The sequence below is a fragment of the Poecilia latipinna genome, unplaced genomic scaffold (assembly GCF_001443285.1).
Source record: "Poecilia latipinna isolate Pla-1442-1.1 unplaced genomic scaffold, P_latipinna-1.0 Scaffold5120, whole genome shotgun sequence".
Taxonomy (NCBI): domain Eukaryota; kingdom Metazoa; phylum Chordata; class Actinopteri; order Cyprinodontiformes; family Poeciliidae; genus Poecilia; species Poecilia latipinna.
Window position 1 is genome coordinate 1 of NW_015117736.1, and position 8824 is coordinate 8824.

Sequence of the window (8824 nt, forward strand, 5' to 3'; positions counted from 1 at the left end):
GGTGGGTTGATGCAAAGGTAAAAAACAAAGACCTTATGGAACCTGATGAGCACACCTTTTATATGGCTCCTCTTTTGTTCACAGCTATGCCAAGATGTACTATGGTTCCATATATCGTAAGACCCAAATGATTGTATCTAATAATCCGACGTGGAGCGCTGAGTTTAATTTGGGCAAGGTCAGTAAACGTTATCATCACAGATTAGCTGAAAAAGCTCAACAACAGACACACTGATACATTTACGCTGCTGATGCAGCAGAATTCATAGATCTAATACCAGCATCTATTTTTACAAAAATAGACATTCATTTACCGGCAGTGAGGATAATTGGGTTTTTATGCATCAGTCTAGAGAGAAAGCTGATCTATTCTTTGGTGCCATCAAAACTATTTGTTAGCAAACATTTGATATTGGGTCAAATATCATTTAATATCAGAAATCCATTGTAGTTTCAATTTCAACTAGATGATGTTAAATTATTGATTATGAACTAATTTGTCCTTCAACTTGTTGCTCACATGAACCAGCAGCCACAATAACAAGAAAAGAGCACCTCCCTTTAGGCCCGACTCGTTCTTGTTTCGGTTCTCAGAACCAACCTGGGTGTCTGTGGACATGCGGCTCCCACACTCACTGCTCTGCTTAACCTGTTGTTGAGACAGGAAGTGCTGACCCTCTCTTATTGCTTTTTCAAATAAATCATCAGCACAAAAACTTGGCTTTCTAAACAACAAATGCAGAAAATGAACCTTGAATGTCAAAATAAAAACATTTTGTCCAATTGTTTTCTCTGTCCTATTGATTGCTTATTTTCTCTTTTTTAAACTTGTTTGAAATTCAAATCAAATAAGACAAATCAAAGTATAAAATGATATGTAATGCAGACAAACTGCATATTCTGAACTTGGGGAATGTACAATCAACTCCATTTCTAGATCCAAGCCAGGCTGCAGACTCTTTATGTTTTGGGATACTGGGTCAGCACCTGAATGAAAAAGTATTTGGTTTTACTTGAATAGACCATGCACATTTCATGGTGTTTATGGTCGAGTACAAATAAAAGTAAAAGCTGAAAAAAATCTGAAAATATTTGAACAGAAACCATTTTACCCATATATTGTGTAAACAGACACAGCCTAGCTGATGTATTTCATATCTTGTGCTGTTGTGTTTCGGCTAACATTACTCTGCATTTATCAACTTTTGAGATGTGTGGAAAATAGTTTTATTTTCTATATCACCTAAATAATTTGACTATGAATGGGAAAATATGCATCTGAATGATCCTTCATTCCAATTTTCTCATGAAGGTTGACACAAGCCTGGAATTGAAGATCGAAGTTTGGGATGAAGACTGGATCCATGACGACCTTCTCGGAAAGTGCGTGAAGTACCTGAGCCCTGGCACTCACACTTTCACGTGCAAAGCAAAAAGAGGAGGCATTGAGGTTAAATACACGGTGACCTGTGACCCGTATCTGACTGGAGAAAAGTGCAGTCGTTATAAACCATCTCCTTTGTGACAAGAGATTGGTGAATTTTGGGAATGAAAGCATTTCAATTCATCATGTAACATTAACTCACTAAATCTGATAGAAAGTCACAATTTGTACTTAATCACTTAACTTTGTTAAAGACCTATCTAAATGTGTATTTATCACACAATGAAAAAATGTTAAGATTCTGTGTAACATTTAATCACAAGAAATAACTATGCTTTAATATATACAACCAGAAATTGTGTTCCCTTTAATGACAATAAAAATTTTGAAACTGCTACAAGTTGTTGACTTCATATATTTTTGAAAAACCTTGTATTAGTTATATGAACTATGTTTTATATCCTACCTTTGAGGAAACAGATTGTTATTCTCAAAAACATCCAGCTTCCCTCGCTGTTTGCTCTTATATCACTTGTGTCCAATGTTATCTGTAAAATAACTGTGTTCCTAAAATGTTCAAAACTGATCTAAAGTCAAACAGTCTGCTGCAAGTCATTCAAAAAGTAGACAACGTTCACACATACCAGCTCTTCAAGTTCAACTTCTGTAGCATAAAACCAAACTTTGGGATTCTGCAGAAGCCAAAAATAATTAAATAGTGAAGGAGTCCACTGTAACAACCTCGCTCTGAATGTGTGAAGCCAAAGCAGCTATCAGAGTCCAAGAGGCTTAAATTGGGTTAAAAAAAACAACAAAAAACAACAACATTCTGGTAACTTCCAGTTTGAGCTCATCTTTTATTATCTTTTATTATCAAGGAAAAGAGGGAGGATAAGAAAGCAAGACGGGAGAAACAAACTCCTTCTGCACACAGGCAGTTTCTAAGGTAGGGAGTATACCGGCTGATAAGAAGGCACCTGTGGAAACATAATTTAAGGTCTGGGAAACACACCGTTAACTGTTTCACATGAAGACGAACAGGCAGATGGGGCCTCCAGGTGAGTTTATACACAGAGAAGGAAGTTAGAACACTTTAAATAAGAATCACCATAATCTATAACAATATAATGTTGGGCTAATGATCTAAAGCAGGGGTCCCCAAACTACGGCCCGTGGGCCGGATCCGGCCCGCCTCCACATTTGGTCCGGCCCTCTGAAAATTACCAGAAAGCATTCAGATTTTTTATTTTTTATTTTTTCTCATTTATTGTATTTTCCGGTTTATATGTGGAATTTTCTTCAACCACCAGGGGGCTCTTTAGCAGGAAGTGTGTCCTGTAAACTGTGGGTGTTTTGTTTTGCATGGTGCATTGCTGCCATCTGTTGGACTTTTAGGGAACTGCTTGACTTTTATGTTATTTAATCAGTACGGTTGTTTGCTAGCGGTAGAGCAGGTGAACACGTGTCTGTTATGAACCCGCATTCCAGGTTGAATTCTTCGAAGCAATGCCTGTAGGTAGCAGCTTATACTTCAAAACGAGCCTTTATGTTAACATATGAGAAATAAATATATTATCGTTACATTCCCTCAATGGAATATATACTAGTTAGTCCCAGTGACCGTTTCACTCTTGGGTTTTGCCCATGTCCTTTCTGGGTAAAAATCAATCGAGAAACAATTTCCGGCCCCCCACCAGAGAAGGGAAAAATTATGTGGCCCTCACAGGAAAAAGTTTGGGGACCACTGATCTAAAGTAATAATACATGTTTGATGTTATAAATGTAAGAATAACATAAAAAATTCTAACTTTCTCCCTCCTCTTTATCATTTTTACATGTCACCATTTGAAAGAAAGAAAGGAAAAAGGAAATAGTAGGAGACCAATAAAAGGAAGGTTATTATTGTTTTTTGTCTAAACATACAAATACACAATAAAAGAAGTATAAGAAATGTATAATGTAAAAAGAGACAGGAGAAAATCAAATGCAGTTCTTATCACTAACACCTCTTGTTTTCACATTTTCAGTGTAGGATTCATTCAATCTGTTTATTGTCATATAATCCACTATTCAGCATCTTTATCCATATGAAACAAGTCGTCCTCATCGGTGTTAGAAGTTGGTCTGACCATAAAACAGGAGGGAGGATGGCAAAGACATAAGCTGTCAGGAGACGGTGACATAAAGGAGTGCATCTGTAAGTATGAGAAGTGCGTGCAAAATTCGTCCATGATTTCAAACAGTTTGCTCAGTTCGTGCTTGATAAGATGTTATAGTCAAAGCAAGTCCTTGAGTCCAGCCATGCGATGCCATGTATGTCAGTTGGAGGGGGAGAGGAGATAGGGTAGAGCGGCTTGTTTACATATTCTCAAGGAAATTTGGCCTGCCAGAAACAGACACAGTGGCGTCAATTGAGATTAGAATAATTCTTCTGCTGGGGCAGGTATAATATTTTTTCAAACTGCCCTAAAGTCTCCTGGTGCATCTCAGAAACCTATTATCCAGATTAGTATAGTGCAATCCAGATGCTGAAGGGGTAAAATCAAACTTTATTGAAGTTTCACAAATCAGATAAAAGTTTCACAAATCACAAACATGGTTATAAAGATTCTTCTTGAAGAGGAGAATAATCGAGTCCAGATTTGAAGCGTCTATCGATTTTTAATTAGAGCAGTTCTAGTATAAAAGAGATGCAAAAAATGGTGAAAATCGAACTTGATTGAGTTTTCACAAATCAGAAAAATGTTTCACAAAACCCAAATATAGTTTTAAATATCCAGCTTGAAGAGGAGAATAATCAAGTCCAAGTTTGAAGTGTCTAAGTGTAGTAGTTTTTAAACTAGAGATGATTAAAGATGCGGAAGGTAGTGAAAAATTTGGTGGAATTGCCTTTTAGCTATTGGAAGCTAGAATTGGAAACCAACTTCAGCTTTGTGTTGAGAGATGTGTGCTACGTGACTGTTTTTGTACCGGAAGTAGCGTCAGTTGTAAAGTTGTAACTAGAAGAAGAAACTTTGTAACAGTTGTTTTGTGCGCCAATGCTGGCTGTTCCAGAGAGAACAACTCTGAGAAAAATACACATAGAGTGGATCAAATCTAGTTGCTGAAACTAAAGAACTCCTGTCTGTTTCATGAGTGCCGCACAATCACTGAATTAAAATACTTAAATAAATTTCAATAATCCTTACCATGTTCCGTTATTGACTGAAGCTAAATTTAAGTTGCTTTTTATGCATTTTTATGCTTCGCTGTTAAACATTTTCTTCATTGCAGTTCCGGTAGAACTGTTTGTTCCGTTCACATAGATACTTTATACAGAATGCTGCAAAAGTAAAAAAAACTATAATTTTGATGGCAGTTACAAGAAACAAAGTAACTACATTCAATTGACCTTTAGACAATGTTCTGTATGAATCCTTATCTCTCCAGGGCTGCTGCTTTATAAACCACAGTTCTCAGCTCAGCACACTTAGAAACATTGCTTGTTTCAACTTCTTTTCAGTCTGCTTTGGAACAGGTAAGACTTTTTAATATGCAAAGAGTATCTTTGCTTAGAATTCACTGCAGCAAATAAAAATATTGTGTTTATTGAGTTCTAAAATATTTTTTGAAGACAATTTGATTATGAATTTAATTTCACTGATATTAATATGGTGGAGGTTTGTGGCTGTTTCTTGAAATCAAAGATCTGTGGATCTCCAAAGCTGAATTTGTTGATTAATTGCTGTGAATCAGAATTCTGGAAACCAAAGATTTTGTAGCAACCTCACAAGAGGACATCAAAATTGTTGGGAATCAGAACTCGCTTTCAGGTTTGGCTAATGTAATTATTACGAATTGTAATATTTTATTATTAATTAATAAAGCCAAGCTCAGTCTCTAATCAAGGAATGAAGAAACTTTACACACAAGGAATTATTACTGACATGCTGATTTCTAGTCAAGTCTGAAAATGTATTAACCAAATAGCCAAACTTTACAGCTGAATTATTATGTGAATAACGTATTTCTTTAAGTACTGGCAGGTAACCTACTACTACTGTTGAGACAAAAGGAATATATCGGATAATAAAATGGGAATCAAATCAGATTAATGAATGAACTTCAATGGGGTTTTTTCTCAAATATCTACTGGCTGAGCCTTTTTGTGTTATCTAGCCTTTATGTTGTCTTGTGGGTCAAAAGTGACCCACTACCATGTTTAGCTGTAGAAAAAAATACCTTAAACTATCTTTTTTAACTTGAAATTTTATGACTTCTCCTAAATTGAACGATTCATTAGAAAAAGTGATACTTTGTTTATGTTTATGTTTCCATGAGGTCTGTAGACCACTAGGGTACAAAGATTGTCTTATGGGTCATTTTTGACCCGAGAATTATAAAACCATTAAAACACCTGAAAAAAGTTAAAGGGTCAGACACAAACTTTCTCTATTACATACACACACCCACACACCCAAAGGTCATACACAGACTTTCTCTATTACATACACACACACCTACACACCGCATATGCACCCATACACATGTCAAATAAACTGGATTGATGTATGAATTGAACTTGTATTTGACCTGCACCTGCAGCTAACCCCTCACATTACACCAGCTCCCAAACACAACAAAAAACAATATCAGACATAATGAAAACAAATTCACTATACAGAATATAAAGGTATCCTAAATCAAAGTACCTCTAGTTGATTCCTTGCTGAAAGTGAGTAGATGTTTGACTGTCCAACAGGGCCTATGTTTTACGTTCACATATATTGTCCTACATAAGATGCTGAACATCTTATGTTCAATGTCTTATGCTGAAGATGTTCTTATTTTGAACATTTTCAACATTTTCTGTTGAAGAATGTTGTATGAGAGATGTATTTTCATAATTTACCTTCTAAATATAAAAGAATGAACGGTTGACAAAAAAGTTACAGATTGTTGACTTTTTATCCTTTTCATTATAGGTAATTCAGAAGTAATTACTTCACAGTTATATAATTACAATAATAAACCCTTATTGTGTAAAAGAAAACTTATGGCAGTTGTTTTGTGGCAAATAAAATGTAACGCTGTTGATTGTCTTTTTGTATTGTGTAACAAAAAAATAAATGATAAATTAATTAAATTGAGTTAAATTGATAAATAACAGATTGTTCCATCATGCAAAAAAAAAAGAAAAAAGGGGGAGTTTCAAATTCAAGTAAGCTGCTTTATTTTGGTGCTTTTGTTAGGGCGGGTCATTTCGACCCGTAGGTCAAGGGGAGTAAAAACAATGTTAAGATCGCACAAAGGCGAGAACTGTTTACTAATGTTTCACCATCAATAACTGCTGCTCCCAATAACAAATATGCTCTAACTCAAAAATGTGATAGTAGCTTATGCTAACACATGCAAAAATAAAATATAACTGAACAAACATACATATATAAAAATGTACATAAAAGTTCAAATGCATGTATGAATTAAATGTGTAATTGTTTCGATAAATATGTAAATGTATTTAATACATGGGTAAGAAATATTACCCATATTAAAAATATTAACATGTTTAAACAATATTTAACCATTAAGTCTGACTTGTATTCAATTCAGATTAAAGTCATGTGTTAGCAGCAGATCCTAAATGTATCTGTCAGCCAGACCCTCTAAATTCAATGGGTGACTATGTTAAAATGTTAAAATGAATGGTTGTGTAAACAGATATTTACCCATGTATTAAATACATTTACATATTTTTGAAACAATCCCCCATTTAATTCATACCTGCATTTGAACTTTAATGTACATTTTTATATATGTATCTCTGATCAGCTATTTTTTTATTTTTAATTTGTTAGCATAACCCTTTCGGTAACCTTTATTTGATGGACATGACAACGTGGCATTAACCAAGAATCGTCATCTGTCATAAATATGTCATAATAATTAATTATCAAAATGTACAATGTTATGTATCTTTGTGTATTATTACATTACAAAATTTGGATAATTAATTGGTTAATGTCAAGTTGCCATTACAAAGACATTTTAAATAATGTCAACTTTGCATGAAAAGTGTCATTATTTACTGAATGACATTTAATGAGAACCGTCATAAATATTCATGAAAACTCCTTAATGTTTATGGCAATGTCATGTCAGTTTTATGCACACCCCTTCAAATAAAGTGTATAACTTTATTATATGTTGTATATAAATAAGTCATGAAAATAACAAAAATGTCATGCTTTATGTAAAAAACAGTTAATTCCTTTTCTATCTTTTTGCTTCTGACTACAGCGATGCTGCCTGATTCAACTTCAGCTTTCCTTCTCCTAAGCGTCCTCCTTGTTCACTCCTCTGTTCTGTCATGTCGGACTGGGACCCAAATAGAGTGTGATGCTGCTCCTTTTGTACCAGGACACAACCTGATGGGGCAAGGTTTTGATATAGTCACACTGGAGAGGAAAAGAGCTCACGTGATTGATGTGAAGACTTACCTGACCGCTAGACACAGCTGTATTCTCTGCTCCAACCCTCTTCAAAACGATGTCTACCAAAAAGTAATTTAAGAACCTTCTATTAACTTGTTGTTGAAAATTTGCGATATAAATTAAATTACCTTTACCGTTAAGATGTATAAATCAACAGCTGCTTGTCTGACTTGATAGATTAACAATAATGTGACTTTTCTTCCTTTTAAGCTTCCATCTTCTGTTGTGGACTTCCATGCCATCCCTCGATGTAATCCTGAAATACACAACAGTTTTCATACTTCTGCTAGGTAGAGTATTTAAACGGCATTGTCAACACTGTAAACATTGAATCAGATAATTGCACTAATTATGTTCCAATCAAGAGAATATGTTTATTGGACCCTTGTGTGGTAGACCAACACATAGTGCATTTATTTCTGAAGTAGAAGCAAAGTATGAAAAATTTTATGTGCATTTATGCTGATACTCCGGTGCTTATAAATATATTCCAAGTGCAACCAGTTCACTTGAAAGGTCACCAATAGAATAATTAAACACATTTTAAAGCCTTTATTTCTGTTAATTATGATGATTTTCAATTTACAAGTATAGTAATGCAAACCTAACATTGAAAATTGGTGTGGGACCCGAGTGGTAATATTGATTTAGTTAAAACTGTAGCAAATGTGAGCAGGGTTTTAAAAAATTAGCCTGTTAAGATTGACAATAATTTACTAAAAAATAAGTACAAAAAAAAAAAAAATGCAGCGCAACGTTATGTAGCAGAGTCAATAAAAAAATGTCTGTGGAAGGAAGTTGGAATGGAGTCTTAGATAAGGGACGAGGGCGTGGCCCTCTCGCCGGCACTCGGTCTTCTTCTCGCCACCAGCCAACCGATCCGCTGCGGCCACCAGCACACGAAGCTTGGCAGCGATCCAGCCACTCAGTCCTCCACAGCCATAGACATTAATACATAGATGCCTCG

The 8824-nt window shown here is 35.1% G+C and overlaps 1 long non-coding RNA gene across 1 annotated transcript; it reads left to right on the top strand.

Moving 5' to 3' along the window:
* Window positions 1-4768: 4768 nt before the first annotated feature.
* Window positions 4769-8143, top strand: LOC106943304 (uncharacterized). Its single transcript, XR_001423886.1, has 3 exons — window positions 4769-4901; window positions 7664-7926; window positions 8068-8143. It is a non-coding gene; the product is annotated as an uncharacterized LOC106943304 (long non-coding RNA).
* The last annotated feature ends 681 nt before the right edge of the window (window positions 8144-8824 follow it).